The 10201-nt window shown below is 44.5% G+C and overlaps 1 long non-coding RNA gene across 6 annotated transcripts in view; it reads left to right on the top strand.

Moving 5' to 3' along the window:
- Positions 1–10201, top strand: part of LOC147011909 (uncharacterized) — a 172120-nt gene that overhangs the window by 27502 nt on the left and 134417 nt on the right. For all 6 annotated transcript variants that reach the window (XR_015051784.1, XR_015051783.1, XR_015051786.1 and 3 more), the window contains exon 5: positions 6372–6559. This is a non-coding gene — a long non-coding RNA (uncharacterized LOC147011909). The remainder of the gene's footprint in view (positions 1–6371; positions 6560–10201) is intronic.

Here is a 10201-nt window from a genome sequence, read left to right as displayed (position 1 = left end):
AAAACATGTGACTGCTACATTGTGTGACCGTGGAAAAACTTCGGCCGCCGTATAATTGTTAGTGGCCGTAGATTTTGGAGACCCCACGCCCGCCGTGGCAAATGTGACTTTGGCCTAACCACACACACCATTAATCAGCCAACTCTTCTGTCCACGCGCTACAGGGTTGATCGCTGAATTGTCGATGTACCTAATTATTCGCGCAGAGAGAAATGCCGGGGATTTACACCCCAACGGAGCCTGCACGAAAACGAGCCGCTTTAAGCAGCTTGTTCCGTTTGCGATTGCCGAGCAGTTTTATATCGCCAAGCCCCGTCGGATCAGATGTACGTTTTATTGACTATTAATCAGCCAGCTACTTATTCCGAACTCAATTAAGTCAGTCAATGGTAGGAAAGGACGCAACAAGCAGGTGACATTTCAACAATGGGGACATTTATTTCAAATGCACATATTCAATGAATGGGGGGATGGGGGACAAGACACGAGCAAAAACCTACAGCCGATATCTATTTATTATGTACATGCACTTGCAACAATTCTACTTGGTAGACAAGGCGCCACAGACATCCATGCAAAAACCCCAGAAAAGAAAGAAGAGAACTGGGCTCGTAAGCCTTTAATGTTCCTCGGAGCTGGGATGATGAAGGAGCTCCACGAGGCTGTGCAGGTTACCTACGTCGCCCTTGAGGCGACTCGATCGTCTTTTTGTTGGCGACGCTCCATATGTCCCTGGGGTCAAAGTGGCAGCTGTCGTCACGGCGGCCTGGTTGGTCCAGGCCCTAGCAGCGCGCCCAACTTTCCACGGCCGTCTCCCGACTCTGACTCTCGTCTCCCGTCTCCCGACTCTGGACTCCAAACCCGAACTCCACTCGACTCCACCAACTCTCCACTCGACTGGACTCACCAACTCGACTCCACTCACCCACTCGACTCTCTCACCAACTCGATGACTCCCTTTCCAGCCAGCGAACGCGGCTTTTTATCGGCCCGGGGCGCTCGCCCCTCCCTTCTCGGCGCGCGGGGGAAAAATCCAAGGAGTGATCGGGTTATTTTTATTCGGAGCATACTTTTTGTAACCGTCACTTTTTTTTACCCATTCTGATGGACCCGCCCCAACCGTCAATCCTGTTTTCATCCCAGAATATCGTGGCGGGAGTTGTGTTGTTCTTTTTGGTTGTAGATATGCTGTGGTTGTAAACTTTGTGGAGGTGGCGTGGTTGTGGAGTTTGTTGGCATTTTGGTGGCAGTGGCGTGGTTGTAGAGATGTTGTTGTTTGTGGAGATGTTGGCGGTTGTGGAGAAGGTGGTGAGGAGATGTTGTTTAAAATAAAGACAGAAAAGACTAACACTTCCTCAAGATTCACAGCCCAGCACACGAATAAATCCCATTCGACATCGGTGGGGAAATGTAACCTGGACACACATCTATAGACATAACTGATCTTCGGGGAACCTGAATGGTGTTCTGTGAATTTCCACAACCGTAACAATATATAGGTTGAGGCATTGGCGACCTCTTTTTACCAGGCACATTCTATGGATCAATGCAAACCCAGTCGCTAAGGAGGGGGAATAAGGAGGAAAACGAATGGTGTCTATAATGCATGGTCAGAGAGAGGTGCATTGAGGGGTGTGGTTCGTGCTCGCCAAGCTATGTTGTCCTCCAACCAGTGATCACCAAGACCCAGAACCGACTGACTGATTCACTTTCTGTGTGGAATCTGGCATCTTATAATCCTCTGGAGGAGGGCAGAGCCCAGAATCGGATCAGGATGAGCCAATAGAGCTTTCCAGCGCCCTCACTGACGCACAGACAATTACTATTGTGTTGGCCTCGCCCATGCGAGGGTTCTGCGACGGAAAATGGCTTCAGTCACTCTGCACTCTGTCATGTGATCCATCTCTGAGATTAACATGGAGGTACGCATTCGGTCACGTGCCTCGGCAAAAAACGTGCGCTGACCATGCAGTGGAGGCCATAATTGAGCTGGGACAATCCGCACGATGTCAAACGGAGCCTAGCGCACACTTGCACCTCAAGTTATATGCCAGAATGTCCCGATCCGAGTATCTACGGACTTCCCGGTCTCCTGCCATCCAGTGGGTGGTGATGAACGTCGGTGGTAATGGTTGTTGAGCAATGGAAGCAGTGGTGTAGCATAGTGGTTGTAGTATGGTGATTTGTGATGGAGGTGGTTGGTCGTTGGTTGCGGTTTTTAATGGTGAAGGTAAGGCCTAGGTCACATTTGCTCTACGGTGAGGATACGGCGGCCGTACGCCCTCTGATTGACAGAAACGTGCGGCGGCCGCAGAGAAACTGAGGTGGCCTCAGGGAGGCCCTACGCTGTATGGCTATATTTTACAGACCGTAGGGGCGCCGTGGAATTATAGCGCGGAGTTATAACTTTTTTTTCATTTCTACGTTCGCCGTAGCAATTCGACAAGCCAAGCTATGACGTAGATGTGTTCCACGTCGACCGTACGTAGGGCGTACGGTGGGCTTGCGTTATTCGTGCGGCTGCCGTAAGCTCTTCTTAATGAAAAATGAATTTTCCAAAACCCCCAAAAAATTACGGCGGCCGCACTATTTCCACGGTTGCCGTACGGTGTCCTTGCGGTCTGTGTGACTACCTACGGGCAACACAGGGTCGACGCACGGTTCCCCTATACCCGCCGTGCACCTACGTACGGCCTCCGTGGCAGTCTGCGTCGACCGTGCGTCCACCGTGCGCTACCGCTAGAGATCGGAGTATAGGTGTTTGCCTATACACAGTGGTTCCCCCAGAATCCCAATTTAATTCGTTCCAGGAGGCTGTTTGGATTCCAAAAAGTTCAGATTCAAAAAATATTTTCCCAATAAGAAATAATGGAGTGAATTAATCCGTTCGTGGACCAAAAGAAAACCCACTTTCAAGACACTTTAAACTGAAATTCCCCATGTTTAAGGTAAAATAAGATGAGTAAATGACCTTCGGTGGCGGTGTATTGTATGTAAAGTGGTACAATCACCAATCCAAAGGTCCACAAAGGCTCGAGCTCCGGCCTGGGTTCCGATCGCTCGCGCACTCTGCGAGAGCGCTGCCCCCGAGGCAGCTCATCAAACATGATGCCCGCAGAATCACAATCACTTTCATCAAACGCATCGGGCTGACGGAATCATGGATATTCCAAATTACAACTGGTTTTGCTGTGAAATTCAATCCTTGCCCGACAGTCCGTCATACCACGTGATCGGATTGCTTTTCTTGTTACTAATTAAAACACAAGATGATTTAAAAAAACAAACATCACAAATGAAGGTGAAAACACGAGGTAAAGCCAAAGTCACATTTGGCTCGGCGCCCGGAGGGTCTACAAAATGTACGGGCACCAGCAATTATAAAGCGGCCGCAGTATTTCCACGGTCACACAATGTAGCAGTCACATATGTTTTTATTTTTCGGGTAGCCGCACGGGGTATTTATAAATTGTGGAGACTGAAAACGTGGGGGTGCCGTTACGGTCTTTGATTTGATGTCGCACGGTGACCTTAGGGCGTCCCTGCGGCGGCCTTGTAATTTTCAAGGCGGACGCAAGGTGCCGCAAGGCGACCGCAAGGTGACCGCAGGGGGACCGCAGGGGGACCCAAAGCCGAACGTGCGGCCAGACGGACGGTAACGAATGGGTTAAAAAAAATTTTATAAATATTTTTCCAGTTCTTTTTTTTCGGCTTGTCAAATTTCTACGGCGAACGTAGAAATGAAAAAAGTTATAACTCCGTGTTATAATTCCACGGCGACCTTACGGCCTGTAAAATATAGCCATACGGCGTAGGGCCTCCCTGAGGCCACATCAGTTTCTCTGCGGCCACGCACGTTTCTGTCAATTCAGAGGGCGTACGGCCGCCGTATCCTCGCCGTAGAGCAAATGTGACTGAGGCCAAAAGTATCGATCGACACACGAGAGATGCTTTCACGAGGACTTCCACCGACAAACTGAATGAACAAAGCGTGAAGATGCGGCTCGAACAGGTGGGGGAGACACGTGAACAAACATGAACGCCACGTTGTGTTCGGTTTTTTTTTTTAATGTATTAGGTTTTTAGGGCAAAATTTTCTCAAAAAAAATTGTTCGGATTCCAATTTGTTCAAACAATGGGGCGTTCGGATTCTGGGGGCACCATGGTATATTATAGTTATAGTATATTCAGTTATATATACTGGTATATTTTTATTTCAGTAAAAAAAAGAACTGGTATATATACCTACACGTTACCGTCCGTCTGGCCGCACGTTCGCCTTAGGGCCCCCCTGCGGGCACCTTGCGTCTGCCTTGCGGGCACCTTGAGGCTACCTTGCGTCTGCCTTGAAAATTCTATGGCCACTGCAGGGACACCCTAAGGTCACCGTGCGACATCAAATCAAAGACCGTACAGCAACCCCTCGTTTTCGGTCTCCACAATTTATAAATACCCCGTGCGGCTACCCGAAAAATAAAAACAAATGTGACTGCTACATTGTGTGACCGTGGAAATACTGCGGCCGCCGTATAACTGCTAGTGGCCGCAGATTTTGGAGACCCCACGGCCGCCGTGGCAAATGTGACCTCGGCCTAAGCGAGCTTGAGTTGTGGTCCAATGGTGTGGTGATATTTATAAAGGCATTGTGGTGTAGTACGAAATGCTGCAACATTGGGGTTTGAGTCTGGTGAAGTCTGAGTTGTAGCGTCTTTTGGATAATGGTTCGCAATTTGAATGGGAATTGGCATGCAAATACTGTGACTGCTATTTACCTTCGCCAACGAACACGGATGGAGGTTATGTTTTCACCCCTCTCTGTCTGTCTGCCTGTTTGTTTGTATGTTTCTTTGTGAACAGGTTATCTGAAAAAGTTGTGGACGGATTTGGACAAAATTTAGGAGATAGCTTGGGTATGTGACATGGATGAATGGTTAGATTTTGGTGAGTATCCAAATCCGGATCTGGATCCGATAATTTTTAAAGTGATTTTTTTCACCATTGAGTGATAGGGCTAAAAACGACATGTATCAGAATTTCTGAAAACGTTGTGGATGGATTCGGATGAACCTTGTTGGGTAGGTTGGGTATGTAACAAGGAAGAATTGATTCCATTTTAATGAAGATCTGAATCTGGATCCAGATCAGATAATTTTTAGGTGCTTCTTCACCATTGAGTGATAGGGCTAAAATGATATACTGCATAGCATGATATCTGAAAAAGTTTTGGACAGATTTGGACGAAACTTGGTGGATGAGTTGGTTAGGCGACAAGAACAATCTGATTAAATTTTAGTTCTGTTGTACAGGATATCTCAAAAAGTTGTGGACAAATTGATATGGTTGTAGGTCCGAATCCAGATCCGGCCTATCCGTGGGATACAAAACGTAAACTCATCAGCCGGGCGGAGGTATGCGCTCTCCCGAGTGGCCGTTCTAGTTATTACTGATATGCTCTGCATGTATGCGTGAAGAAAGGTCGTCCACAGCAAAGCAAAATAATGTAAAGAACGAAAGATGGATAAGTAAGGAAAGAAAACACTCCCTAAAGTCTACACACCGCATATTGTCACATAGACCCATTACACGTAAGTGAAGCACTATCTAAAACGAATATTAATGGAATAACTGTCTCGGAACTGCTATATGTTGTATGCCATTGCCTTGGGGAGTGATAGTTTTGCAGAACCATAACAATATGATTGTTTCTTTTAATGTTCTTGTTGTTTTTTTTTTTCTTTCGGTTCCATGATTGATTTGTGATACACGAAGTACCAGAGGTGTGCATTGAGCTTATAATTTGGGAGGGTAACCAGATGCAGAATACTGGAAGAATACATATGATGTGAGTGTGGGCTGTGGGAAGATGGAGTGATGAGATGGAGTGAAGAGGAAGGCCAGAAGTGAAGCAACAGAAAACTGAAAGTCCACCAACCAACATGTGGTGGGTGAAAAGCAGACCTCGGGATTTGGCCTCTTGCTGAGAGATGCCAATAACACGGAGAGCCTTGGATTCGATTGCCTCCCGTGGTGCAAGATTGGAAGCAGCTGCACCAGCCCAGAGTGGGATTCATGCTCCATTATACTTCGGATGAAGGCCTTATACATGAACGAGCATGGAGAATATCAAGGAATTGGCCTGCCTTTGCAGCCAGTTTTACGACGTGGTGTGCCCAAGATGGGTTACGACAGATTGCGAGGCCGAGGAGTTTGTGGGACCACATCTTTCCAAGGGTTGGCAAGAGAAGAACACTTGGGTGGGGGTTGGGGAAGAGTTCAAAGTTGATCATTGTGGAGGGAGAGATTCAGAGCTGGGATTTTCTTGCATTGAAAGACACGTCCCAGGTAGCTAACCAATGTCATTTCTTTTTCAGATCTGAGGAAATGGATACTACAGCAGCATATCTCCCAGAAGTATAGTGTCCTGGTCTACTCAGTACAGAGGAATATTTAGCGAAGCGGAGAGGTCGTTGATTTTGACCAGGACCATGGTCAGTCATAAAATGTTGCCTTGCTGGTCACCACCCTCAAGAGAGAGATCAGATTCCATCAAGAACACTGGGTGAGCCTTCATTAAACTGCTTTGGGGTACACAAATCGATATGGTTGTATGTCAAGTTCAAAATTCTCTGGATTTTCAAAACCCATGGCAATGTTTACTCACACTATTGCTAACAGCTACTGATAGCTGGGGCCACGGCTTTGTTGCCAGCAACGTCACCAGGACACACGGCCGACTATCTCGTTAACTTTCAGGCTGAGACAGTGAATCAATTATATTCCCAAATTTACCAACCTCTCGGGTATTTTTTTTGAAAACCGTTTGTGATCTTTATAATGCGATCGATGTTGAACTGAAAATTGAAGCAGAAAAAAAAAAATCTCAAAACGGTCCATAAATCCTTCAAGAAAACCCGACTTTATTGACGAAAGTTTGTTATTGTTTTTTGTAATTGCTACCGCGAAGTTATATTTACAAAAAAAAACTAAAAACAACCGAAGTTACAGCGTCTGTTGCATCAACTTCTATCTTAAATGGCCAAGGATTGCAGGACAAAGGCAGAGAGGAATGAATGGATCGCAAGCGCACAGCGGTTTGGCGGATGGATTGCATCGACTCGTTTGCAGTAACGCTCCACTGATAAAATTGCCTCACCTAGCGAAATGTCATTCATCGCCAGCCTTGATAGATATAGACAATTAAATTGGCACTCATTTTCCAGGACATTGGTCTGGCAGTATAGGTGCGCTGAGGTTTTGACCCTTCCAGCTGTAATAGTAATGAAGCAACCTGCATGTACCTTGAGGGTACTGGTGGTATGTTGAACAGATCATTGCCTCTGATCTCCAAAATAGAACTTCAGATATCATTCTTAGTAAAATAATTTCTGCACAAAGGCCGTTTTTGACACTTGATTGTTACCTCCGCTTCCGAAGGTGAAGGAGATTATGTTTTCACCCCTTTCTGTCTGTTTGTTTGTCTGTCTGTTTGTCTGTTGGGTAGTCAATCTAGTCTACCCTTATTATCAGTATTTCCGTCGATATGTTTGTCTGTCTGTTTGTCTGTATGTATGTCTATTCGGTCCAGTGCTCCGTTAATACAATGGCGATTTCGATGAAACTTGGTTGGTAGGTTCATACCATGACCGAGTTGTGTGCAAATGAGAACCGTTGCTATGGACACCACCGTTGCCAAGCAACGGACCTTTGAAATTTTTGAAAAAATCTTAAAAAATTAATTTTTTCGAAAATCAAAAATCGGGCCATGAGCGACTGTGGGCAGTACATTCAGCCATATTGTCAAAAATTTCCAGCCGGATCCTATGAAAACTGTCGGAGAAGATAGACTTTGAATGAACCCTGGTCGAAAACAATAAAAAAAACGAAGTTTGTTATATCTCAGAGACTATGAGTCAGATATTCATGAAACTGGTGTGGTAGGTTCATGGTATGTCCTAGTTATGTGTGAGAAAGAACCGATGCTATGGACGCTTTTGTTGGCTTGTAACGGCTGAAAAACGACAAATTCGACTTGATCGACGACCCATGTCCGCCTACTGGCTTGTCTGTTTGTCTGTCTGTCTGTCTGTCTGTTTGTCTGTTTGTGTGCATGATATCTCAAAAGGTTGTAGACGGATTCGGATGGAACTTGGTGGACGTGTTGGGTGTGCAACAAGGAAGAATTTATTCGCTTTTGGTGAAGATCCGGATCCAGATGTGAGAATTTTTTTTAATTTTTACAGCGATTCTTCACCATTGAGAGATCGGGCCAAAAACGATATAGTATTGTATAGCATGATATTTCAAAACAATGTATTTGGCCTGAGATGTTCTGGTGGATCAGGCATTCCGTGGCGGAGGTATTCACTCAAACGAGTTACCCTTCTCGTTAAAACTGTGGACATTTTTAGACTCTGATTTGATAGATGAGTGTTGTGGTCCGTGCAGTGTTGACTACATCATTCCCTCGTAACGAGAACGTCAATGTTTTTACACTAAAACCCATTGTTTAATGAACTTTTGAGAAACTATACTTATTTTGTTTGGTAAGGTTCGTCTGCACATTAAATCACCTTGATCCCCCCTGATAATTATCACGAGTTGCTCATTAGTTGGGATAACGAACATGCTTGATGTTCACATCAAGCTGACCTGGATAGCGAACATGATGATGAAATTAGTAAATAGGTTACGAGTGTGCAAAAGCTCTGTGGGAGATTTAGAGAGCTAGAGCAAGCGACGAATTCGTTCCGCCTTCCTTTATGATCCGCAAACGCTCTGCCTGCAATTTTTTTTTTTTTGTGCATTTCATCGCATCGCGGCAGGGCATTGTAAAAATGCTAACACAACGTGCCGGTTTGATTTCCTCTGAGACGCATAAAATGCAGTCAATAGTTTCCTGATAAGCACCAGTTGGGTTCCCTGTTATCCTGTTTCATGCCTTTGGCTGGGGGTGCAGGAGGGGGAAGCTGAAAAATGTGGGATGAAAAGGGAAGGAATTATTTTTAGGCTTTACAATAATCTCCCAAACAAACTGGATTATTAATTTGATAATATGACCAATTCATACAAGTGAGCCATAATATACATTACATGATAAAATGAGGAATAAATGACATGGCCATGAGCAAATGCTTACTGAAGCAACGTGTCCAATTTGTTATATTTTGCATGACTTAAGGGTTGACAAGTCAAGGGTCTTGCAGTAAAGTACTTAAATGATTAATCAATTAATTATTATTCACCAGGCTATATATACAACTCGGTTTACACTGTGTGCTGGCTCTGGCCTAAAAAGATGGCTAGAAAGCAAATTTTTATTATTAGCTTTTCATATTTTCATTAGTTGCTAAACTAGCTTTCTATACTTTGATTAGCTGCTAAATCCAAAGTTTGTTGACATTTCAGATTTGGTACAAAGTATTAGTCATGGGGCAGAGAACATGGGCCGGAGGATCACAACAGCAGGTTTTTGGCCATTATGCTATTTTCATTAGCTTGTAACTGAGCGTGTGAATAAATATGCAAAAGGACATTTTGTTTGACACTTGAAGAGGCTATTCGGTCCATCATGCCTGTGCTACACCAACACCAGATTAAACGATAGAGTTCGAAGAACACCTTACCCCGTGCAGTTTTGAGAAAAAGGGCATGCGCAGAGAGTCTTTTCAACTCTTGCTTTCCATTTCCGAGCACAATCTATATTTCCAACGAGAAACAATTTTGCCTGAATCTCGATATTCTCCAATGCTTTGATTGGTCGAGATGGCGTAAAATGGCATAATATTTTGTCCAAGTACTGCTAAACTTGACGTTGATGAAAGTGTCAAGAAGGCGATTTGTGTTCTACGGTGTTCAAGTACACAATTCAAATGAAATAAAATAAAGAGTTTAAAGGCTGTAGGAAAAAAAATTAATAAAACCAAAAACCTGTTTTGCAGAAGTTTACCGCCATTGATGCAGCATCTTCCACGCCTAATTATATTTAAAAGGTTAAATTAGTTTTATCATGCCTGTTGTTTGTGTCCTTTATGATGTCCATAAAAATAGTCAGTTTCCTGTTTGGAATTATTTTCAATTTTGTTTCATTTCCAGACATGTAGACAGACTAAAAATTTAACAATTACTCCTCTGCGCATGTATAACTGGGACAAGATTCTGTACACTTGACCAATTTCAAAGCCAAAGTACTACTAAACTGCAG

This window comes from Eptatretus burgeri, chromosome 15 (genome assembly GCF_056783735.1).
Source record: "Eptatretus burgeri isolate ZD-2024b chromosome 15, Ebu_testis_v1, whole genome shotgun sequence".
Lineage (NCBI taxonomy): Eukaryota > Metazoa > Chordata > Myxini > Myxiniformes > Myxinidae > Eptatretus > Eptatretus burgeri.
Note: the sequence above shows the minus strand (reverse complement) of the source record. Positions and strands in the feature narration are given on the sequence as shown.